We start from the raw sequence: 27,911 nt of genomic DNA, 5'->3' as shown, positions 1-27,911 counted from the left end.
CCCCGAGCATACATCCTGGAGAAGTGTCTCCCCTGCGCTCTTCGACTACGGTCTGGGAACAGGAAGCAGGAAAGGTGCAACAAAAAGGAAACATTTATTTTTGATTAATTGCCAATATTGTTTGTTTGTTTTGTATTATTTTGTAGTTTATTGTCAAAATATACACTCCCATTGTCCACTTAAATATTTCTAAGATATTTCTTTATTCTTAGACAAGGGATTCCCTTCCGTGATTGGTCATTTCTAGGGACACAGAAATGACGTCACCTAAAATTCCGTTTACGGCACATAGTAATGTCGTAATTCAGCTCTGAGTGTGACACTTAAGATTCCGTCCTACACTTTGCTGAAAGTGTGAGTAAGACGCTTGATAACTAACTTTTAAGTGCAGCTTTCAGCAAAGAATGTATTTACTCTTAAGTCAACTCTTAGCAGACTTCTTAGGAGTAATTCTAAGAAGCTTGATAAATACGGCCCCAGATAGATATATTGCACTTTTGCGTATGCACCCAAGTTTATGGATGTATGTTATATTGTCTTTTTATTCCAGTGAGTTAATCCATTATTGTGGGGGAGTTGAGGGAATAGTTTAATTATGATGCGTTCAAGAGTCTTACAGCCTGAGGGAAGAAGCTGTTGCAGAACCTGGAGGTTCTGCTACGGAGGCTGCGGAACCTCTTTCTAGAGTCCAGCAGTGAAAACAGTCCTTGGTGGGGGTGGGAGGAGTCCCTGCAGATTTGCTGAGCCCTGGTCAGGCAGCGGCTTTTTACGAACTCCTGGATAGGAGGAAGAGGAGTCCTGGGGCCATATTTATCAAGCTTCTTAGAATTGTTGTTGTAGATATTATTTCTTGTTTTTAATTGTATTACCTAATAATGTTTTTTTTTTCAAATTGAATTATTTTTTTCAACTAAAATGTCACAATTTCAAAAATGTGCATGTTTTCTATCTTTTAAGTGCCGATGTATTGAAATGTAAACAATACCCATAACTAGTCAAGACACATATTTTGGTCCAGAGTGAGACATGTTTAACACATAAAGAGCCTGATCTACTATAGTTTTGCATGGGCTAAAACATGATTACTGTACATACCTTAATTGTTTCCAAACGGTCTCTGTAACGCGGCAGTAAAACGGCTGATCAAATAAAACAGAAGTCATCGGCATGGACCCACTAGCTGCAGAAGCTTGCTGTCCAATCAGCTAACCAGACTCAATAATGCCACAGTGACGTTTTGGTGAATTTTACGAAACCGAAACAAAACAAAAAGAATGCCACCGTAATTAAATAATACAAACAAAAACCCTCGTGAATGTGTTAGCATATTAGCGCTAACAATGCTAGCTTGATTATATTAGGACAACATGTACAAATATGCATGAAAACACTCCTACGGACATCACACACGGGACGGTTTAGGAAGCGAGAATTGTTTTAGTTATATTGTAAAACTTACAAACGTTGTTTGGAGTGACAAATGACGAAACCATACGAGTAGAAACGCCATGGATGACTAGAAGACAGATGGTAGACCATGTGTTACAGGTGTGTCGTTCAACATCGCACACAGGTTGGAGTGCATGATAACATGAATGTATCAGAATCCTCATCTATGTCAGGACTGGGTCTATGGCGTGGTTTGTTCTCCCAGAAGGCAATGAAAAATTGGCGCGTGCAAGACGTGAATTTAAATACATTTTTAATTCTAACTCAAAAAAAATACAAACAAAAGGCGCTCACAGCGGAGGTAAAAAACTTGACTAGGAAAACAAAAGGCGCGTACAATGGCGGAGAACTATGAACATTAAACAAACAAAAACTTACGTGACAAGAGATGAAACAAGAACTAACGTGACAAGGAACTGTGGACATGGCATGAATGTGTGATGTCGCCAGGACGAACAACAGAAACAGAAAAGCCTATATAGTGACATGAAAAGTGAAAACAGGTGCGTGACTAACTGTGAACAGGTGCATGACATGACTGTGAAAACGTGAGACAGGTGTGTGTGAGTCCAAACGTGGAACAGGTGAAACTAATGGTTGCTATGGTGACAAACAAAACCAGGAAGTGAAACAAGGAACTAAGGAAGTGTCCAAAAAACAAAACAGCACATGGCCAAACAAAAACATGAACACAGACATGACAGAACCCCCCCCTTACGGACAGATCCCAGATGTCCAAAAACAAAAAACAGGATCAAGAGTCATGGGAGGGGGGGAGGGGGACATGGCGGTGGGTCGCCAGACCAGGTGTCCCCGAATCCACCGGGGCAGAGTCAGGTGGCGGCGGCGGGTAGACCGCCGCTGAACCTGACGAGGTGGGCGACCTGGGAATGGCCACATTCGTGGCAGACGAGGAGGTCGGCGCACCTGGCGTGGCGGACGCCCATGGAAAGGCCACATCCTTGGCCGACGAGGAGGTGGGCGCGTTGTCGTGGCAGGCGGCGAAGCTTGGCGTGGTGCGTCAGGCGGCGAAGCTTGGCGTGGTGCGTCAGGCGGCGAAGCTTGGCGTGGTGCGTCAGGCGTCGAAGCTTGGCGTGGCGGGTCTTGGTCTTGGCGTGGGTCTTGGTCTTGGCGAGGGTCTTGGTCTTGGTCTTGGCATGGTTTGTCTTGGACTTGGTCTTGGTGTTGACATGGTTGGTCTTGGACTTGGCGTGGTTGGTCTTGGTGTGGTTGGTCTTGGTCTTGGACACTTGGCGGGTCTTGGTCTTGGTCACTTGGCGGGTCTTGGTCTTGGTCACTTGGCGGTTCTTGGTCACTTGGCGGTTCTTGGTCACTTGGTGGGTCTTGGTCTTGGTCACTTGGTGGGTCTTGGTCACTTGGCGGTTCTTGGTCACTTGGCGGTTCTTGGTCACTTGGCGGTTCTTGGTCTTGGTCACTTGGCGGGTCTTGGTCACTTGGCGGTTCTTGGTCTTGGTCACTTGGCGGGTCTTGGTCTTTGCTTTGGTCTTGGCGTGGGGCAGCCACGGGCGGCACTTGGCGGCGTGGGGAAGCCACGGGCGGCACTTGGCGGCGTGGGGAAGCCACGGGCGGCACTTGGCGGCGTGGGGAAGCCACAGGCGGCACTTGGCGGCGTGGGGAAGCCACAGGCGGCACTTGGCGGCGTGGGGAAGCCATGGGCGGCACTTGGCGGCGTGGGGCAGCCACTGGCGGCACTTGGCGGCGTGGGGCAGCCACTGGCGGCACTTGGCGTCGTGAAGCTGCGACTGGGCGTGGAGCAGGTACTGGCGGCGCTTGGCGTGGAGCAGGTACTGGCGGCGCTTGGCGTGGAGCCGGTACTGGTGGCGCTTGGCGTGGAGCAGGTACTGGTGGCGCTTGGCGTGGAGCAGGTACTGGTGGCGCTTGGCGTGGAGCAGGTACTGGTGGCGCTTGGCGTGGAGCAGGTACTGGTGGCGCTTGGCGTGGAGCAGGTACTGGTGGCGCTTGGCGTGGAGCTGGTAGATCTTGGCATGGTCGAAAAACTGGTGGTGGTGGTCGTGCTGGTGGCTGTGGCTTGGCAGGTCGAAAGACAGGTGGTGGGGGTCGTGCTGGAGGCTGTGGCTTGGCGTGACGAAAGACTGGTGGTGGGGGTCGTGCTGGTGGCTGTGGCTTGGCAGGTCGAAAGACAGGTGGTGGTGGTCGTGCTGGAGGCTGTGGCTTGGCGTGACGATGCTGACCCACCCCACCTGAACAATTCCCAGCCCTAGCCCCCCCCTCAAGGAGCGGATCCCAGACGCGCTTCCCGCGGTCTGGAACCGTCTTTTGGGGTGGGCGGAGGGGGTTCAGGAGGAGGGCAGAATCCTCCCCTCTAAATTGTCCAAAAGGTCTTTCGTTCCCCCCCACCTGGGCTTTTGTGGGTGAAAAAAAAATTTCTGACTTGGGCGTGGCATGAGTCCTGGGGGGCGGGGCATGAAAATTGGGTGACTGTGATTGACAGGATCTGATTTCTAAAAACATGTCTTGGTAATATTTAATCATGGATTTAGAGTCTTTGGTTGGATGTGGCTGACAAGAAAAAGAGTTCAGGGGTAAAAAATCCATGACGTCACCCACTGGCAGCGGCGTGACGTCGTCCTGGGGAAGCCGGGCTGGCTGCAGCTCGTTTCCGCCCGGAGGGGGAGGAGCTTGCGGGAACGATGCGTCCTTTCCAATGCTTGTGGAAGCCCTCCCTGACGTCCTTCGTTGGGAGCGGCGCTTCCGGGACTGCGGTGACGCAGCGCCATCCTCGGACCAAAGGGAGCTGATCGGCACCAGTTTGCCGGTCGGACCCCACATGAGATCCCTGCGCTCCATGGGGGAATGGCGGAGTGTCTCGGCTTCCATGGCGCGCAGGACCTCCCACGTTACCTCGTCAAAATTGTCCCATTTTTTTGCGGGAGAGCTCTCGTGCTGGCGACATCTGTCAAGACTAGGTCTTTGGCGTGGTTTGCTCTCCCGTGGTGCAAAAGAAATGGAACGGACGTGGCGTGCAGGTAAAGACATAGTTTAATTATAACTATAAACTACAAAGTACAAACAAAAGGGTACAAACAAAAGGCGCTCACAGCGGAGGTAAAAAAAACTTCACTAGGAAAAAACAAAAGGCGCGCACAGTGGCGGAGAACTATGAACATTAAACAAACAAAAACTTACGTGACAAGAGATGAAACAAGAACTAACGTGACAAGGAACTGTGGACATGGCATGAATGGGTGATGTCGCCAGCACGAACAACAGAAACAGAAAAGCCTATATAGTGACATGAAAAGTGAAAACAGGTGCGTGACTAACTGTGAACAGGTGCATGACATGACTGTGAAAACGTGAGACAGGTGTGTGTGAGTCCAAACGTGGAACAGGTGAAACTAATGGTTGCTATGGTGACAAACAAAACCAGGAAGTGAAACAAGGAACTAAGGAAGTGTCCAAAAAACAAAACAGCACATGGCCAAACAAAAACATGAACACAGACATGACAATCTAACTAGGGCGGTCTGCCCCACTTTTGCACTTATTACCAATTGGACATGCAGTCTTGATAGATCACATGCAACACGCCCCCTAATAGTACACACGATGTTGTCGTTTGCACAGACACACACACACACATTCTTGAATTTGTTACCTTCTTGAGACCTCTGAAAAACGCCTACCTCTTTAGGACCACCCTTTCTAGATATATAGTGATTTGTATTTACATTATTAATAATATATACATACTACGCAAATATAAAAAAGGAAAGCTTTTAGGTTTTTTTTAGTTGTTTTTGTTGTTTTTAATTGGTTTTAAATCTGTATTATTTACAAACGTACTTCAAGTTATTACAGTTTGTCTCTATACACATATGTATTTTATTTTTTGTATTAATTTTGATCAATGGGGGTGCATTATTTCAATATCTTACACGCACTTGCTATTTCATATGTTGACCAGAGGGGGGGAGCACTTTTAAAACCGAGACACAGTCAATTTGAAAAATCACTCCTTTTTGGGACTACCCTCATTTTGATAGATTTTAACCACCAGGGGTGCAAATATAGACATTATCTATTAGATGCAATGGTTTTCTGTATTGGGACCATGATTTATGTCCACCGATCCTCATGTGGAAGGTACTTTTCCTTCTTGGTGTCTCAAGAAGGATAGAAATACAGGAACCCACACACATGCACATGCACACACACACACACACACACACACACATTCTTATATTTGTTAACTTCTTGAGACCTCCAAAAAATGCCTACCTCTTTAGCACCACCCTTTCTAGATGTATAAAGATTTGTATTTACAAAATTAATAATATATACATACTATGCAAATATAAAAAAGAAAAGCTTTTAGTTATTTTTTATTTTTTTTATTTATTTTTTGTTTGTAATTGGTTTTTAATCTTCATTATTTCCATCCATTCATCCATTTAATACCGCTTGTCCCTTTTGGGGTCGCGGGGGGTGCTGGAGCTTATCTCAGCTGCATTCGGGCGGAAGGCAGGGTACTTCAAGTTATTACAGTTTGTCTCTATATACATATTTATTTTCTTTTTTTTCTAATTTTGATCAAGCGGGGGCAATATTGTGATAAAAGTCTGAAAAACATGACAAAGAACATGGGCAATATTGTGATAAAAGTCAGAATTTTATGACGAATGTCACCGTTTTGCATTAAAAAGTAATAATTTTACATGAAAAAGTAATCATTTTAGGAGAAAATATTGCAATATTACAGAAACAGAAAGAATATGAGAAATTGTTCCCAATTTCATAAGAAAAATATCGACACATTGTGAGAAAAAGACTGATTTTAGTTCATTTATTATTTTTTAATTTTTTGTTTGTAATTGTTTTTTCAATTGTCATTATTTACTTCAAATTATTACAGTATGTCTCTATATACATATTTATTTGATCTGTTTTATTAATTTTAGCCAGAGAGGGGGCACTTCAATTTCTTTACACACACTTGTTATTTCATATTCACTTTTAAAACCGAGACACAGTCAATTTGAAAAATCCCTCCTTTTTGGGACTACCCTCATTTTGATAGATTTTAACCACCAGGGGTGCAAATATAGACATTCTCTATTAGATGCAATGGTTTTCTGTATTGGGACCATGATTTATGTTCACCAGTCCTCATGTGGAAGGTACGTTTCCTTATTGATGTCTCAAGAATGGTAAAAATACAAGAACACACTCACATTCTTGTATTTGTTACCTTCTTGAGACCTCCGAAAAATGCCTACCTCTTTAGAACCACCCTTTCTAGATATGTAAAGATGTGTATTTACAACATTAATAATATATACATACTATGCAAATATAAAAAAGAAAATCTTTTAGTTATTTATTTTTTTGTTGAATTTTTTTGTTTGTCATTGGTTATTAATTTTCATTATTTACTTCAAGTTATTACAGTTTGTCTCTACATACATACTTATTTTATGTTTTAATACATTTTGATCAAGGGGGCTCACATTTCAATATCTTATACACACTTGTTATTTCATATGTTGACCAGAGGGGGAGCATTATTTTTTTTTTTTACACACACCTGTTATTTCATATTGTGACCAGAGGGGGGTAGCACTTTTAAAACCGACACACAGTCAATTTGAAAAATCCCTCCTTTTTGGGACCACCCTCATTTTGATAGATTTTAACCACCAGGGGTGCAAATATAGACATTCTCTATTAGATACAATGGTTTTCTGTATTGGGACCATGATTTATGTCTACCGGTCCTCATGTGGAAGGTACGTTTCCTTATTGATGTCTCAAGAATGGTAGAAATACAAGAACACACTCACATTCTTGTATTTGTTACCTTCTTGAGACCTCCGAAAAATGCCTACCTCTTTAGAACCACCCTTTCTAGATATGTAAAGATGTGTATTTACAACATTAATAATATATACATACTATGCAAATATAAAAAAGAAAATATTTTAGTTATTTATTTTTTTGTTGAATTTTTTTGTTTGTAATTGGTTATTAATCTTCATTATTTACTTCAAGTTATTACAGTTTGTCTCTACATACATACTTATTTTATGTTTTAATACATTTTGATCAAGGGGGCTCACATTTCAATATCTTATACACACTTGTTATTTCATATGTTGACCAGAGGGGGAGCACTTTTTTTTTTTTTACACACACCTGTTATTTCATATGTTGACCATAGGGGGGGAGGACTTTTAAAAACGACACACAGTTAATTTGAAAAATCCGTCCTTTTTGGGACGACCCTCATTTTGATAGATTTTAACCAGCAGGGGTGCAAATATAGACTTTCTCTATTAGATGCAATGGTTGTCTGTTTTGGGACCATGATTTATGTCCACCGGTCCTCATGTGGAAGGTACTTTTCCTTCTTGATATCTCAAGTATGGTAAAAATACAAGAACACACGCACACACAAACACACTATCCACCTCGTTATACCAGTCTTGTATGTATCATGATGGAAAATGTGTGATAATACAATACAAACAAGTAAACCATGATGCGTATAAAACCAGTGGATGTCTCAGTGTTGATGTTGAGTGGGCTCTCTCCACATACTCATGTGCAAAATCATCCATATTATTGTAATAATACAATAACTATGGACTGTCCATGGCTGGTGTTTGTAAGTGTTTATGTGTCAGCTGAATTCCGTGCAGTGGTCAGATGGTAAAGTAGCAACATGGTCCAGTATGTGATTAGATAAATTGTCATTTGTTCATAAAATAAAAAAAAATGTCAATGGTAGAATTTGCTCTCAGTGTTATTTATCAGGTGGAGGAACCTTTTTATGATGCGTTTCCTCCCCGCTGTCTTTGTTCCGATGGTTTTTCTGACAGTTACTTAGCAACGGGAAACACTAATCCACACATTACCACCGCAGCCCACAAACAAACTTGTTCATGCACCGCCTCGCCACATTTTTGTCCCCCCCCCCCCCCTCCCCTCTTCCAATCCTGTGAAAAAGGAGTAAATGCTTCGATGTGTGAGGTGTATACGCTGAGAACACCACGGTGATGGGGGGCAATGAGCAGGTGGGCCGTACCCTGAACCCCCACACCACTATTGTCCCCCGTAACAGTCCCACTTAGAACCAGAACGGTCTGCTGAAGAGCACTCCAGGCCAGTTGCTGTTGGAGAACCTACATATGCATTGTTTGGAAGCTCCATGATGTTTTTTTATAAGCATTGTCTTTAAGCACTCCAGTGAATTGAAGCAATTTGTTTTGGAAGTGCTTCTAGTTCCACGCACACTGGTCATCAGCTCTGGTTTATGACGGAAAGGACGGATTTGTGGATTCCAGATAACGGATGTTTCTTCTTTAAAAACATTTTATTTTTATCTATTATTGAATGTGTTTTATATTTAAGAATGTTCTGTATTTATTGTGATTTTTTTTTTCTTTTCTTTTTTTATCTTTTATCTTTCTGTTTTTTGGTTTGTTTGTTTTTTAGTACAACTATTTAGGTATTTTTAACTGTGTTTTATACATATATATTGTGATTATTATCATTTGTTTTAATCTTTTAGCTTTCTGTTTTTTTGTGTTGTTTTTAGCTCTATTTGTATGCATTTTTTGTTCTGTAAATTTTGTGATTTTTTTATTTATTTATTTTTAATCTTTAGCTGTCTGTTTTTTTTGGTTTGTTTTTTAGCATAATTGTTATGCATTTTTATCTGTGTTTTATATTTAGAATGTTCTGTATTTATTGTGATTTTGATTATTATTATTTTTTATCTTTTAGCTTTCTGTTTTTTCTGTTTGTTTTTAGTGCTATTTTTATGCATTTTTAGCTGTGTTTTATATTTAGAATGTTCTGTGATTATTGTGATTTGTATTATTATTGTTTTAATCTTTTAGCTTTCTGTTTTTTGGGTTTGTTTTTAGTCACAATTTTTTTTAACTGTTTTATATTTAGAATGTTCTGTAAGAACACTCCCGAAGGAATCAATAAAGTACTATCTATCTATCTATCTATCTAATTATTGTAATTTTAAAATTATTATTGTTATTTATCTTTTAAAGTTTTTTCGGGTTTTTTTTTTTTAGCAGTATTTGTATCCATTATTAACAGTACTTTTTACTTAGAATGTTCTTTAATTATTGTGATTTATATATTATTATTATTATTTGTTTTATCCTTTAGCTTTCAGTTTTTTTGGTTTATTAGTTTTTTAGCACTATTTTATGCATTTTTAACTGTATTTTATAAATAAAATGTTCTGCATTTATTGTGATTTTCATAATTATTATTTTTGATCTTTCAGCTTTCTGTTTTTTCGGTTTATTTTTTGTGCTATTTTCATGCATTTTTAGCTGTGTTTTATATTTAGAATGTTCTGTAATTATTGGGATGTGTATTATTATTTTGTTAATCTTTTAGCTTTCTGTTTTTTTGGTTTGTTTTTAGTCACAATTGTTTTAACTGTTTTATATTTAGAATGTTCTGTAATTATTGTAATTTAAATTTTTTTTTTTTTTAAATCTTTTAACGTTTTTTCGGTTTATTTTTTAGCACTATTTGTATCCATTATTAAGAGTACTTTTTACTTAAAATGTTCTGTAATTATTGTGATTTTGATATTATTATTTGTTTTATCCTTTAGCTTTCTGTTTTTTTGGTTTATTTGTTTTTTAGCAATATTTTATGCATTTTTAACTGTATTTTATAAATAGAATGATCTGCATTTATTGTGATTTTGATTATTATTATTTTAAATCTTTTAGCTTTCTGTTTTTTCGGTTTGTTTTTAGTGCTATGTTAATGCATTTTTAGCTGTGTTTTATATTTAGAATGTTCTGCAATTATTGGGATTTAATTATTTATTTTTTTAACCTTTTAGCTTTCTATTTTTTTGGTTTGTTTTTAGTCACAATTTTTTAAAACTCTTTTATATTTATAATAATCTGTAATTATATATTAATTGCATAGTGTTGTTGTTTTTTAGAACTATTTGTATCCATTATTAACAGTACTTTTTACTTACAATGTTCAGTAATTATTGTGATTTATATATTATTATTATTTGTTTTATCCTTTATATTTCTGTTTTTCTTGTTTATTTGTTTTTTAGCACTATTTTATGCATTTTTAACTGTATTTTATAAACAAAATGTTCTGCATTTATTGTGATTTTGATTATTATTATTAATTATTTTTTTTAGTGCACTTTTCTGTTTTAATCTGTACAGCACTTTGGGGCAGTAGTCTATTTTCAAAAAGTACTATATATATATATATATATATATATATATATATATATATATATATATATATATATATATATATATATATATATATATATATATATATTTAAATATTTATATTTTTTAAGTGGCCTTGAAACACATGAATTTAGGTGTGCTGAAACCTGTAGAAAAGATATAATATACTGCTCTGTAATACAAATAGACCTACATTTAGGCCACTATTATTGTGCTGTGTTCTTGTTGAGAGCGGCGAGCAAACTCTTTGCCAGTCAGGTTGCATCCCCGATGATGGCGGACACCCTTGCTCCTGCACAGGTCGCTGTAAATGTCACACATGAATGGCAGGATACGATCGATACTTTGCTTCGGTGGCTTTCACAGAGCCTCTGTCTGCTGCAAAATATCAGTCTTGTAGAGTTCCTGAATAAACATTGGAGTGCCAGCGATGTGCATGAAAGGTAAACATATTACTGAGTTATTGTTTTCATATGTTGGCAGTATGCTAACTGAGTGTCCACATATGCTCCGCTCTGACATTGTGGCTGAGTGGCATCAACAAAAACCAAACGGCCACCAAAGTCAGCGGGACGGAGCGAGGGTAAATCCAGCGCGCTGGAGCCTTGAAGTGGGAGGAGATTGGCAGCTGGTGGAGTGGGACGAGGGAAGAGGCTTTTTGGTCTTTGAGTATGATCAAATGCTGGGGCTTTTTTTTTACGCCAACTGTCAATTTGAAGTGTCGGAGCAACGGGCTGTCTGAGATGATGTGCTAAGTGCCAGTTTTCTGAACATAGAACTGGGATAGAAACACGACATGAAACAGATCAGAGATGTTGAAAACGGCAGCATGGTGAGTGAGTTAGGACTGGACATTTTACAGCATTTATTTTTTTAAGTAGGACCATGAAAATAAATACAACAAAATAGGCCATACATACATTTACATACATATATACATACATATATGTATATATACAGTATATACATACATACATATATGTTTATACATACATATATATGTATATACATTTGTATATATATATATATATATATATATATATATATATATATATATATATATATACAGATATAGTCAAGGTTTATGTGGTTTATCCGTTATACAGTGCTTAATACCGGGGTAGAGCAGAATACGTTACGTCAGGAAAAAAACACAGAGGCTATGTCATCCCTACAAGCCTGTTTCGTAGGTTTCCCTGCTCTTCAGGGGATTTTTATAAAATTGTATTTTGATATGTTTCGTCGGTTTCCCTGCTCTTCAGGGAATATTTATAACATTTTACTTTTATACAATCCACTGAAGAGCAGGGAAACCTGCGAAACAGGCTTGTAGGGATGACATAGCCTCTGTGTTTTTTCCTGACCTAACGTATATTCTGCTCTACCCCGGTATTAAGCACTGTATATTATTTATTATTTGTAATATTTTATAAAATTGTATTTTTGTAAAATCCACTGAAAAGCAGGGAAACCTGCGAAACAGGCTTGTAGGGATGACATAGCCTCTGTGTTTTTTCCTGACCTAACGTATATTCTGCTCTACCCCGGTATTAAGCACTGTATATTATTTATTATTTGTAATCTTTTGTAAAATTGTGTTTTTATAAAATCCACTAAAAAGCAGGGAAACCTGCGAAACAGGCTTGTAGGGATGACATAGCCTCTGTGTTTTTTCCTGACCTAACGTATATTCTGCTCTACCCCGGTATTAAGCACTGTATATTATTTATTATTTGTAATCTTTTGTAAAATTGTATTTTTATAAAATCCACTAAAAAGCAGGGAAACCTGCGAAACAGGCTTGTAGGGATGACATAGCCTCTGTGTTTTTTCCTGACCTAACGTATATTCTGCTCTACCCCGGTATTAAGCACTGTATATTATTTATTATTTGTAATCTTTTGTAAAATTGTATTTTTATAAAATCCACTAAAAAGCAGGGGAACCTGCAAAACAGGCTTGTAGGGATGACATAGCCTCTGTGTTTTTTCCTGACCTAACGTATATTCTGCTCTACCCCGGTATTAAGCACTGTATATTATTTATTATTTGTAATCTTTTGTAAAATTGTATTTTTATAAAATCCACTAAAAAGCAGGGAAACCTGCGAAACAGGCTTGTAGGGATGACATAGCCTCTGTGTTTTTCCCTGACCTAACGTATATTCCGCTCTACCCCGGTATTAAGCACTGTATATTATTTATTATTTGTAATCTTTTGTAAAATTGTATTTTTATAAAATCCACTAAAAAGCAGGGAAACCTGCGAAACAGGCTTGTAGGGATGACATAGCCTCTGTGTTTTTCCCTGACCTAACGTATATTCTGCTCTACCCCGGTATTAAGCACTGTATATTATTTATTATTTATTATTTTTAATCTTTTATAACATTTTTTTTGTTTTAAATCCACTGAAAAGCAGGGAAACCTGCGAAACGGGCTTGTAGGGATGACATTTCCTCTGTGTTTTTTCCTGACCTAACGGGTATTTACATATATATATATATATATATATATATATATATATATATATATAAATATATATATATATATATATATATATATATATATATATATATATATATATATATATATATATATATATATATATATATATATATATATATATATATATATATATATATATATATATATATATATATATATATATATATATATATATATATATATATATATACATACATCTACATTTTACTATTATATTTATTGTACTCCTGAGTTAATGTTGCTGATCCATGTTTAATGGATTATTTTTTATTGAATTTATTAACTTTTATTTTTCACTATCAAACGGTTAAAGTCGGTGGAAAAAATATAAAGTTTAAATGAGGATTTTTTAATTTTTTTTATTCTAGGCAAATCTTTTCTGTTACAGACTAAAAACATTTTTTTTTTGTACAGTATATTGATGTATTTACTGTATCTCTTTTATTTTTTTTGTTTTCTTTAATGTTATTAAGGATAAAATGTTATGCAGAGGTGTACTTTTAACAATTTTATGGACAAATACCATTCATAGCGGGGAGGCGCGGAATGTAGGCGGGGCCTGACAGAAAATAATCGAGAAGCACTGATTTAGAGTAGTATGACTCTCGTATTAGTAAAAAAAAGTAGTCAGCCAAATACTTACTTGAGTAAGAGTTAGTCAAGTTTTCAGTTAAAAAAAAGTACAAACTGGTGAGTCATTTTTTATTTATTTACTAGCTATTTTTTAATGCTACTGTAGTTGGTGTGTATGTGTGTGTGAAGGAGAGAACCTACTCTAGCACGCGAAGTCCCAGAGAAGGGTCAATTGACACTTTTACCTAGAAAACACACAAGAGGGTCATTTGACCCCTAGTCCCCCCTGTGGACACTCCTTTTGTTATGAAAATGTGGCTGTTAGTGGCACACGGCAGGGGGCCACTTGAGCCTGTGTGGGGGAGGGGACCTTACAGCTCAAGCTTTAGTTCTGAGGTAGGTTGTGTGTGTTTTTGCAAGGATCAACAGAATGAAGGGATCAACACTCTGACATTTATTTTTAAAAAAAATACAAAACAAAACATATTTACAAAGAATGAAAAAGCAACTGTTTTCCCAGTTTTGGTGTGGAGGGTTGTTGCAGAAGCAATTGTTATTTTTGTGTGCCAAAAATAGTTTAAAAAAAAAAATTTACAAAGAAAAAAGCATATTTACAAAGAATGAAAAACCATGTCCATGTAAACGTGACTGACATACATTTGAGCAGTCACTCACAATCCTGGCACTGCCATTGCTCCTTTCGGCATTTCCCACATGTATAATTTTTCTGTCTACCTAGACAAACTGCCCCTAACAGCCTCATTACCATAACAAAATGAGTGATTAGTGTATTCGGGAAAAGCGTCGGGCCAAATGACCCCTCTCTGGGTCTTCTAGGTAGACAGAAAAATGCTGGGACTTCTAGTGCTAGCAGGTACTACACAATTTTACCGTCACTTTTGATGTTATAACATAGCTAATGTTCGCTTACGTGCAGATTAAAACATAAAAAACATGTTTTTTTCTGAAATGTGAACATGTCTACTGACACACACACACACACACACAAAGATATAAAATGTTCTTTTTCATGCTTTGTAAGTAAACATCCAAGAGTTACGACGTCATGTCCCTTTTTACGGTGTGTAGTTTCAGCGCGGTCATGTGACCGCCAGCCTCCGTTTTTTGATTGATGGAATGGAGTCGAAGACCACGTTTACACTGCGGGCCAAAGTGGCCCAAATCGGATTTTAATGCAAGCGCAGTTCCACGAAGCGGAAACAAAGGAAGTTGACCGCATTACGTAAATGAACAAGGAAGTGGCCACTACTACTACAAAATAAAATACAACAAACCTTAAAAATCTGTTTTTTTTTACGTGAAAATGAACTAAAGTAATATAATGTGTGCATGGATGTATATAGTGTAATATATTTGGGAGGGTTCTAATATTTTATATATTTAATTTGATGCCTGCAACATGTTTCGGAAAAGTTAACACAAGTGGCAAAAAAGACTGAGAAAGTTGAGGAATGCTCTTCAAACACTTATTTGGAACATCCCACAGGTGAACGGGCTAATTGGGAACCGGTGGGTTCCATGATTGGGTATAAAAGCAGCTTCCAAGAAATGCTCAGTCGTTCACAAACAAGGACGGGGCGAGGGTCACCACTGTCAAAAAATGCATGAGCAAATTGTCCAACAGTTTAAGAACAACATTTCTCAACCAGCTATTGCAAGGAATTTATGTATTTTACCATCTACGGTCTGTAATATCATCAAAAGGTTCAGAGAATCCGGAGAAATCACTGCAAGTCGGTGAACTTCGATCCCTCAGGCGGTACTGCATCAAAAAGCGACATCAGTGTGTAAAGGATATCACCACATGGGCTCAGGAACGCTTCAGAAACCCACTGTCAGTAACTACAGTTGGTCGCTACATCCGTAAGTGCGAGTTAAAACTCTACTATGCGAAGCGAAAGCCATTTATCAACAACACCCAGAAACGTCGCCGGCTTCGCTGGGCCCGAGCTCATCTAAGATGGACTGACGCGAAGTGGAAAAGTGTTCTGTGGTCTGACGAGTCCACATTTCAAATTGTTTTGGGAGACTGTGGACGTCGTGTCCTCCGGACCAAAGAGGAAAATAATCATCTAGGTGCTAAGTGTAAAAGCCAGCATCTGTGATGGTATGGGGGTGTATTAGTGGCCAAGGCATGGTGGGTAACTTACATATCTGTGAAGGCACCATTAATGCTGAAAGGTACATACAGGTTTTGCCATCCAAGCAACGCCTTTTTAATGGACGCCCCTGCTTATTTCAGCGAGACGATGCCAAGTCACATTCTGCACGTGTTACAAACAGCGTGGCTTTGGTGTGCAGTGTAAAACGGGACCAAAGGTTACATCGGATTGGTGAAACGGAGTCATGTGACAGAAGTCTCTCTAACGAGCCAATAATACATCTTTGCAGGCACTAATTAATAGATTATGAATAATTATAATGACGATTCGAATAAACGTAGCGATCTGAACTAAAGTCAATTTAAAAAGGTAAAAGCAGTGTTTGTTCTTCACAAAAATACTCACGTGGGAGTAAAAAGTATGTTGCATGAAAAGTACTCTGACATGTAGAATTTTTCTAAAAGTTACTGAAGTAATGTAACGGAGTAAAAGTAGTGTTTGACTAGCCAAAGGTCAACATAATGGTTACCAGGCCGTGACATTATGTTGCGTTTTGTTAGCGTTCTTCTGTGTTTTGTGTTAGTTCCCGTCCTGTGCTTTTATTTTGGCGGCTCTTTCGGTTTTGTGGGTGTTTTTTTTCCCCCTGGCTTGCTTCAAATCTGTCCCGGGGCATTTCCCCTCACCTGTTTTCTGTTTGGCAATCAAGACTATTTAAAGTTGATCGGGACATTGTTTTCTATTCTTCTTTTAAATCTCTCTTAAAAACATACTTTTATTCCATGAATGTGTGAACTTGTTTTTATGTTCTATTTATTTTAGTTATTTATATTTTTTTTATCCTGCTGTGTTTGTGTTGTGTAGTGTTGTGTTTGCTCGTTTCTCTTGTGTTATCTTTTAACCTGCCCATTGTACAGCACTTTGGCTACCCCTGTGGCAAATTTTAAATGTGCTTTATAAATAAAGTTGATTTGATTTGATTTGATTCTCTGTTTTACTGGTGACTATTGACCAAGCTCTTGTGCACTCACACTTTGTGGACGCCATCTGCTCCACAATTCCCGTGAGTGTTTTGCTGGGTTTCAACAGTTCGTTTTGCTTTCATTCATACTCTGTCCTAGCAGAGCACTTTCCCGTTGCTCTTACTTTTTTGTGCATTCATAAATAAATACCCCTTTTTTTACCTCGTTCGTCCGCATCATTAAAATCCCAACAACCTCCTGCGTCTTTCTACGACGCGCCACTTTGTCAACGCTTGACAGGAAAAGAACGAAGCCAGAATGATGACAAAACACTCAACCAAGATGTATTTATTTTGTTTTTCAATGAAATGATCAAAAACATGTTACACACAGACACTTATTTTTGGATTTTTCAGTAGTCTGGTTTTGGAAAAGTTCCAAAGTGCAGTAAAATGAGATACCACTCACTTAAAATGTCTTTTAAAGGGACACATAGGGACTAAAATTCATCTTCAAACTGCTCAGTTAAAAAAAAAAAAGTGAATGGATCAGTTGTCCTTTTGGACGTAGACATTTGTTTTAGTACCGGATTGTAAGCAAAGTGAACTGAGAAGAGGTAGTCAGTGACCTTCTTCAGGCCAATATCTGCTCTCATGTCCATAAAAAAAGCAGTTGCTAAGCTTTGAGCAGTGGTTTTATTATTGTTTAACTTCTGGAGGCTGCTGGTGTGTCAGGTTCAAACACTGATGACATCTATTAAACAAGTCAGGACACACTGTACACTTGAGCAGTATCTCAGCAAGCTCTGCCAAAAGATTGCATGCCTCCTTCTTTTATTTGGACTTTCTGCCCCCACCTGACCACAGCTGCTTCCAAAGGGAAGTGGGTCGTAAACAGCGTTGCCTTTGGTTACCGAACAGTTCAAAAGAAGAGGTCGTAAAATAGATAAAAAAGAGTTCCATAAAATAGTTCAAAGAGAGTTACATAAAATACTTAAAAAAAGAGTTCTTAAAATACTTAAAAAAGAGTTAGTCTGGAAATTGGGCAGATGCTGTCATCTCTAAAAAAATATATATCTAAAAAAAGCAGTTGCTGAGTTTTGAGCAGTGGTTTTATTATCATTTAACTTCTGGAGGCTGCTTGTGTAATGACAATCAGTGTCAGGTTCAAACACTGATGAAATATATTAAACAAGACAAGAGGCAAAGAATTTAACAGAGACAGAATTCAATTTGAGGAGACACGTCAGGACACACTGTACCCTTGCACAGTATCTCAGCGCGCTCTGCCAAAAGATTGCATGCCTCCTTCTTTTATTTTGGCTTTCTCCCCCCACCTGACCACAGCTGCTTCCAGAGAGAAGTGGGTCGTAAACAGCGTTGCCTTTGGTTACCGAACAGTTCCAAAGAAGAGGTCGTAAAATAGTTCAAAAATAATTCCGTAAAATAGTTCAAAGAGAGTTACATAAAATACTTCAAAAAGAGTTCTTAAAATACCTCAAAAAGAGTTCGTCTGGAAATTGGGCAGATCCTGTCATCTCTAAAAAAATATATATCTAAAAAAAGCAGTTGCTGAGCTTTGAGCAGTGGTTTTATTATTGTTTAACTTCTGGAGGCTGCTGGTGTAATGGCACTCAGTGTCAGGTTCAAACACTGATGACATCTATTAAACAAGACAAGAGGCAAATAATTAAACACAGACATAATTCAATTTGGACTCAATTGAGGAGACAGGTCTGGTCACACTGTACCCTTGTACAGTATCTCAACACGCTCTGCCAAAAGATTGCATGCCTCCTTCTTTTATTTGGACTTTCTGCCCCCACCTGACCACAGCTGCTTCCAGAGGGAAGTGGGTCGTAAACAGCGTTGCCTTTGGTTACCGAACAGTTCAAAAGAAGAGGTCGTAAAATAGATCAAAAATAGTTCCATAAAATAGTTCAAAGAGAGTTACATAAAATACTTCAAAAAAGAGTTCTTAAAATACTTAAAAAAGAGTTAGTCTGGAAATTGGGCAGATTCTGTCATCTCTAAAAAAATATATATCTAAAAAAAGCAGTTGCTGAGCTTTGAGCAGTGGTTTTATTATTGTTTAACTTCTGGAGGCTGCTTGTGTAATGACACTCAGTGCCAGGTTCAAACACTGATGAAATCTATTAAACAAGACAAGAGGCAAAGAATTTAACAGAGACAGAATTCAATTTGGACTCAATTGAGGAGACACGTCAGGACACACTGTACCCTTGTACAGTATCTCAGCGCGCTCTGCCAAAAGATTGCATGTCTACTTCTTTTATTTTGGCTTTCTCCCCCCACCTGACCACAGCTGCTTCCAGAGGGAAGTGGGTCGTAAACAGCGTTGCCTTTGGTTACCGAACAGTTCCAAAGAAGAGGTCGTAAAATAGTTCAAAACGAATTCCGTAAAATAGTTCAAAGAGAGTTACATAAAATACTTCAAAAAGAGTTCTTAAAATACCTCAAAAAGAGTTCGTCTGGAAATTGGGCAGATCCTGTCATCTCTAAAAAAAAATATATCTAAAAAAAGCAGTTGCTGAGCTTTGAGCAGTGGTTTTATTATTGTTTAACTTCTGGAGGCTGCTGGTGTAATGGCACTCAGTGTCAGGTTCAAACACTGATGACATCTATTAAACAAGACAAGAGGCAAAGAATTAAACACAGACATAATTCAATTTGGACTCAATTGAGGAGACAGGTCTGGTCACACTGTACCCTTGTACAGTATCTCAACACGCTCTGCCAAAAGATTGCATGCCTCCTTCTTTTATTTGGACTTTCTGCCCCCACCTGACCACAGCTGCTTCCAGAGGGAAGTGGGTCGTAAACAGCGTTGCCTTTGGTTACCGAACAGTTCAAAAGAAGAGGTCGTAAAATAGATCAAAAAGAGTTCCATAAAATAGTTCAAAGAGAGTTACATAAAATACTTCAAAAAAGAGTTCTTAAAATACTTAAAAAAGAGTTAGTCTGGAAATTGGGCAGATTCTGTCATCTCTAAAAAAATATGTATCTAAAAAAAGCAGTTGCTGAGCTTTGAGCAGTGGTTTTATTATTGTTTAACTTCTGGAGGCTGCTTGTGTAATGACACTCAGTGCCAGGTTCAAACACTGATGAAATCTATTAAACAAGACAAGAGGCAAAGAATTTAACAGAGACAGAATTCAATTTGGACTCAATTGAGGAGACACGTCAGGACACACTGTACCCTTGTACAGTATCTCAGCGCGCTCTGCCAAAAGATTGCATGTCTACTTCTTTTATTTTGGCTTTCTCCCCCCACCTGACCACAGCTGCTTCCAGAGGGAAGTGGGTCGTAAACAGCGTTGCCTTTGGTTACCGAACAGTTCCAAAGAAGAGGTCGTAAAATAGTTCAAAACGAATTCCGTAAAATAGTTCAAAGAGAGTTACATAAAATACTTCAAAAAGAGTTCTTAAAATACCTCAAAAAGAGTTCGTCTGGAAATTGGGCAGATCCTGTCATCTCTAAAAAAAAATATATCTAAAAAAAGCAGTTGCTGAGCTTTGAGCAGTGGTTTTATTATTGTTTAACTTCTGGAGGCTGCTGGTGTAATGGCACTCAGTGTCAGGTTCAAACACTGATGACATCTATTAAACAAGACAAGAGGCAAAGAATTAAACACAGACATAATTCAATTTGGACTCAATTGAGGAGACAGGTCTGGTCACACTGTACCCTTGTACAGTATCTCAACACGCTCTGCCAAAAGATTGCATGCCTCCTTCTTTTATTTGGACTTTCTGCCCCCACCTGACCACAGCTGCTTCCAGAGGGAAGTGGGTCGTAAACAGCGTTGCCTTTGGTTACCGAACAGTTCAAAAGAAGAGGTCGTAAAATAGATCAAAAAGAGTTCCATAAAATAGTTCAAAGAGAGTTACATAAAATACTTCAAAAAAGAGTTCTTAAAATACTTAAAAAAGAGTTAGTCTGGAAATTGGGCAGATTCTGTCATCTCTAAAAAAATATGTATCTAAAAAAAGCAGTTGCTGAGCTTTGAGCAGTGGTTTTATTATTGTTTAACTTCTGGAGGCTGCTTGTGTAATGACACTCAGTGCCAGGTTCAAACACTGATGAAATCTATTAAACAAGACAAGAGGCAAAGAATTTAACAGAGACAGAATTCAATTTGGACTCAATTGAGGAGACACGTCAGGACACACTGTACCCTTGTACAGTATCTCAGCGCGCTCTGCCAAAAGATTGCATGTCTACTTCTTTTATTTTGGCTTTCTCCCCCCACCTGACCACAGCTGCTTCCAGAGGGAAGTGGGTCGTAAACAGCGTTGCCTTTGGTTACCGAACAGTTCAAAAGAAGAGGTCGTAAAATAGTTCAAAAAGAATTACATAAAATAGTTCAAAGAGAGTTACATAAAATACTTAAAAAAGAGTTCTTAAAATACCTCAAAAAGAGTTTGTCTGGAAATTGGGCAGATCCTGTCATCTCTAAAAAAATATATATCTAAAAAAAGAAGTTGCTGAGCTTTGAGCAGTGGTTTTATTATTGTTTAACTTCTGGAGGCTGCTTGTGTAATGACACTCAGTGCCAGGTTCAAACACTGATGAAATCTATTAAACAAGACAAGAGGCAAAGAATTTAACAGAGACAGAATTCAATTTGGACTCAATTGAGGAGACATGTCAGGACACACTGTACCCTTGTACAGTATCTCAGCACGCTCTGCCAAAAGATTGCATGCCTCCTTCTTTTATTTTGGCTTTCTCCCCCCACCTGACCACAGCTGCTTCCAGAGGGAAGTGGGTCGTAAACAGCGTTGCCTTTGGTTACCGAACAGTTCAAAAGAAGAGGTCGTAAAATAGATAAAAAAAGAGTTCCATAAAATAGTTCAAAGAGAGTTACATAAAATACTTCAAAAAGAGTTTGTCTGGAAATTGGGCAGATCCTGTCATCTCTCGGCTTTGAAGTCACAGTGGAGTTTTACGAGCCTTCCTCCTGGTAGACCCCAAAGACAGCTCCCGTCCCCCTGCCAGGAACTCAATGTAATTCAAAGCTTTTGTGTTAATTTAGAAACAATTGTTCTAACACTCAGTGTGGCCTTTTTTTTTTGCAATGACAGCTGCATGGTGACGGATACAGTTTGTGGAACATATTAACACACCTCATACACCCTGTGGAGGGAGGTGTGGCCAGCGCTGCCTGCAGGAGCGGAGGTCACCGCCTCTGTCCATGGTGCTGAGGACAATTGAAGATGTATTCTATAAACAGGTGTAAGTACAAACAGGAGCAATACGAGCGCTCTCATTCTGTGAAAATGGTGGCCCCTCACACATGCTTTTGTCCAACCTTGCAAGGATCGAAACCGCTTTCCAATTTGCTCAAAGGAGAGAAAATATTCCCCCCCCCCCCCCGACATAATTGTATTTTCTCTTCTTTGCGAGTCGCCGGCATGGCTGCAGCTAGCCGGGCCTCGTCGAGAAGTAGTAAAATACTGTTGACCTTTTTGCAGTTAACTTTACAACGAGTGGAGAGCGACTCCTCCTGAAGAAACAACCTCAGCGACATTTCCCCAATAAAACGAAACTTTTCTGAATGAAAAATGTTTGACTCTTCTCCTGACTTGGTTTGAAAAAGAAAAAAGAAGCTACATAATAAAAATGTGTTTCCTGATAAAAAGTTACCTAGTTATATATATATATATATATATATATATATATATATATATATATATATATATATATATATATATACCGTATTCAGTAGACATATATATATATATATATATATATATATATATATATATATATATATATATATATATATATATATATATATATATATATATATATATATATATATATATATATATATATGCATGTATGTATGTATATATGTATATGTATAAACATAACAAATATGTGTGTATACTTATATATAAATATATATATATATATATATATATATATATATATATATATATATATATATATATATATATATATACATATATATATATATATATATATATATATATATATATATATATATATATATATATATATATATATATGTATATATATATATATATAGATATGCATGTATGTATGTATATATGTATATGTATAAACATAAATAAAATAAATAATAAAATATATATATATATATATATATATATATATATATATATATATATATATATATATATATATATATATATATATATATATATATGCATGTATGTATGTATATATGTATATGTATAAACATAACAAATATGTGTGTATACTTATATATAAATATATATATATATATATATATATATATATATATATATATATATATATATATATATATATATATATATATATATATATATATATATATATATATACATATATATATATATATATATATATATATATATATATATATATATATATATATATATATATATATATATATATATATATATATATATATATATATATATATATATATATATATATGTATATATATATATATATGCATGTATGTATGTATATATGTATATGTATAAACATAAAATATATATATATATATAGATACATGGATAAGCATAAAATACATACATATATATATATATATGTGTGGGAAAAAATCACAAGACTATTTCATCTCTACAGGCCTGTTTCATGAGGGTTTCCTGTATATATGTATATGTATAAACATAAAATATATATATATATATATATATATATATAGATACATGGATAAGCATAAAATATATATATATATATATATATATATATATATATATATATATATATATATATATATATATATATATATATATATATATATATATATATATATATATATATATATATATATATATATATATATATATATATATATATATATATATACATATATATATGGGCAGCACGATGGCAGAGGGGCTAGTGCGTCTGCCTCACAATACGAAGGTCCTGAGTAGTCGTGAGTTCAATCCCGGGCTCGGGATCTTTCTGTGTGGAGTTTGCATGTTCTCCCCGTGACTGCGTGGGTTCCCTCCGGGTACTCCGGCTTCCTCCCACATCCAAATACATGCACCTGGGGAAGAAGAATTCCACCTGAAAAGCTTCAAAAATGTGTCCCCTCAGTTCCCAAACGTTTACTGAGTGTTGTTAAAAGGAAAGGCCATGTAACACAGTGGCAAAAATGTGCCAACTTTTTTGCAATGTGTTGCTGCCATTAAATTCTAAGTTAATGTATATTTGCAAAAAAAAAAAAAGTTTCTCAGTTGGAACATTCAATATATTGTCTTTGCAGTCTATTCAGTTGAATATAAGTTGAGAAGGATTAGAAAATCATTGTATTCTGTTTTTATTTACCATTTACACAACGTGCCAACTTAACTTGGTGTTGTTTTTATAATCCAAACACTTGGTAATAAATGTGTGCTGAACCCTGACTTGCTACTGGTAATATCAGCGCTATTGCTACAAATCGCCATATATCGGCTGGTATTGGACGTACCGCTTTATTGTTGCCATAAATTGTGCCAACTGTTTTAGGGTAAATCCCTCCGCATATTTCCCACCGGGCCAAGCCCAGGCCAAGTTCTGTGCTTCAAGTCCGGCCGCGTTCTCGCTGCGATAACCAAGATTAATAGTCTTATCCTCGGCTTCTGTGAATAATCGTATCCGGCTCGGCGGATCCTTCCTGGCACAAAACCCCCCACTCCAGTCTGTCAAACCGCTACGTTTCCTGTCAGGCCCGTGCAACGTGTGCTAATAACCTGCAGCAGCGTTTAGCCGAGGGAGTTGATTGTTTATGAGTTAACAAAGGAGAGGATTTCTGCTGGGGGTTTGAAATAAAATAGTCTATTTTTTTAATTTTTTTTCCCTCCATGCCGGTGAAAAATTGCTTCCAGTTTGGATTTGTCAGTTATCAGTTGGAGCATTGGAAGGCGGGAGAGTGTGCCGCATGCAAATGAGCGGCGTGGCCGAGGAATGGTAATGTGAACATTTATTCGGAATGCAGTTCAGATTTGAGAGGAGCCCACACAAAATATCAACTGGCAGGATTGTCATTGGGACGCGTGTAAATCAATCAGCATCCGACAGGATAGGAAACGTGGCTTCTTCTTCTCCCTCAGGTGGAGTCGCAAACGTTTGTCCTGTTTTTAAAAAAAAAAAAATATACATATATATATATATTTGCAGTTCGAGACAGCCCGGTCCGGAAATGGTTTGTAGGTTTTCTTAAACCAGTCATAACATTATTTTAAATTAAGGCCTGGGTAATTATTTTGACTCGGGGGCCACATTTAAAGAAAAAAATGTGTCTGGGGGGCCGGTATAGCTATTTTTAGGAACACTAATACAAAACCTCACAATAATGTCTGATTGAATGCTAAAAACGTCATGACCAGGGGTCCCCAAACTACGGCCCACGGGTCGGATGCGGCCCGCCAGCGTCCAAAATCAGGCCCGCGTGAAGTCCCAAGTATTACAAAAATGAAAAAATTAAAATAAAAAATTCTGCCTTTTCTTATCCACTTTGTACCGCTTTCTACTCACGGTGTCTCCTAGCCGCTCAGGCAAATCATATTGTCTAAAAATGCATTTTCTCATTGATAACGTGACAGGAAAGTGCGCGATATACACTACCGCTCAAAAGTTTGGGGTCACATTGAAATGTCCTTATTTTTGAAGGAAAAGCACTGTACTTTTCAATGAAGATAACTTTAAACTAGTCTTAACTTTAAAGAAATACACTCTATACATTGCTAATGTGGTAAAGGACTATTCTAGCTGCAAATGTCTGGTTTTTGGTGCAATATCTACATAGGTGTATAGAGGCCCATTTCCCAGCAACTATCACTCCAGTGTTCTAATGGTACAATGTGTTTGCTCATTGGCTCAGAAGGCTAATTGATGATTAGAAAAAAACCTTGTGCAATCATGTTCACACATCTGAAAACCGTTTAGCTCGTTACAGAAGCTACAAAACGGACCTTCCTTTGAGCAGATTGAGTTTCTGGAGCATCACATTTGTGGGGTCAATTAAACGCTCAAAATGGCCAGAAAAAGATAAATTTCATCTGAAACTCGACAGTCTATTCTTGTTCTTAGAAATGAAGGCTATTCCACAAAATTGTTTGGGTGACCCCAAACTTTTGAAATATATATATATATATATATATATATATATATATATATATATATATATATATATATATATATATATATTAGGGGTGTGGGAAACAATCGATTTGAATTTGAATCGTGATTCTCACGTTGTGCCATTCAGAATCGATTCTCATTTTTAAAAAATCGATTTTTAATTATTATTATTTTTTTAATAGTTTATTTTATTTTATTTTTTATTTTTTTATTTTTTTTATTAATCAATCCAACAAAACAATACACAGCAATACCATGATGACAGACCGCCTTAAAAAAACGGAATGGAATTTGACATTTTTCTATGAAGGATAAAACACTGAATATCGACAAAATATGAACGTCACACCTCACTTTCGATCGTCATATTTTACAATCAAGTGAAAAGCAACAAAAATGCAACAAACAGTGAAATAAGAACGCGAAGGGTACAAAATAAACCCACCTACAATCTGATACATCACTAAGCTTTAGAACTTTGTTGTGAAAATCTCCTTCCACGTCTGTGGAAACGCTTCCCTCCCACACTGCTTGGTGCCTTGTCTGAGTTGTTGTGACGTAGATTACCATAGTAACTAATTAGATGACCATAGTAACTAATTAGATGACCATAGTAACTAATTAGATGACTAAAGTAACTAGTATATCATGCAAAAGCGCAGATTCCAAGCATTGAAAGACTTAGTATAGTTGAAGACTTACGGTCATTAGAAAACATGAGTGCACATCATAATGGCAGCTACACTTTCCATCTTAAAGATCTAAATAAATTATTTGGGAATGTCGGCGGGCAGCCTTAATTTGCACAGAACTGTTTTAAATGTATTATACTTGCGAGTGACATTATTTTAAATATATGTATTTTTTGTGTTATTCTTTTTTTTTAATTTTTTTATTTTCTATCCATTTTAAAAAATAAATAAAAATAAAAATAAAATGATTACCATTCCTTATAAAAACAACAACAACAAAAAACAAACCTTCTTGTGATTATCTGTCACATCACGTCTCCCGTGATCGAGCTGCGTGCCTCGACTCCCCTTTGGACTTTGGACTGCCTCCCTCGATCGTCGACCCCCTGCTTGGACACGGACCTCGTTGCTTCTCTCCAGCCCCCGACCGCTTGCTTGCCCACGGACCTTCTTCTGCCAAGCCCAAACTTTTTCCACTGAGGGCCGCACACTGAAAAATCAAAGCAAGCGGGGGCCATTTTGATATTTTTTATTTTAAAAACCAATACAATATATGTATAAAAAATATACATTTAGGCCTCCACTCAGGCTTGATACCGGGGACTCCAAAGAGTTCAGGTTAAATTTTTTTTTAAAAAGTCATTATTTAGTATTATTATTATTATTATTATTATTCAAAGTTTAAATATCTAGATCAGGGGTCCCCAAACTTTTGACTCGGGGGGCCGCATTGGGTTAAAACATTTTGGCCTGGGCTGGGTTGTGTATATCTATATACGTATATATATATATATTAGTCAAGGTTTGTTTCAGGGAAACAATTGATTATATATATAAAATCCCCTGACGAGCAGGGAAACCTGTGAAACAGGCTTGAAGGGATGACATAGCCTCTGTGTTTTTTCCTGACCTAACGTATATATATATATATATATATATATATATATATATATATATATATATATATATGATGATATGATGTCACGTTATCAATGGGAAAATAACATTTTAGACAATATGATTTGCCAGAGCCGGGAGGAGACACAGAGAGTAACAAGCGGTAGAAAATGGATTAAAAAGGACAGATTTTTTTTTTTTTAATTATAAAATTGTATTTTTATTTTTATTTTTGTTTTTTATTTTATTTTATTTTTTAACTTGGGAGTTCCTGCGGGCCGGATTTTGGACGCCGGCGGGC

Source organism: Entelurus aequoreus, linkage group LG02 (assembly GCF_033978785.1).
Source record: "Entelurus aequoreus isolate RoL-2023_Sb linkage group LG02, RoL_Eaeq_v1.1, whole genome shotgun sequence".
NCBI lineage: Eukaryota > Metazoa > Chordata > Actinopteri > Syngnathiformes > Syngnathidae > Entelurus > Entelurus aequoreus.
The sequence above is the reverse complement of the archived record's forward strand: the minus strand, read 5'-3'. Positions refer to the sequence as shown.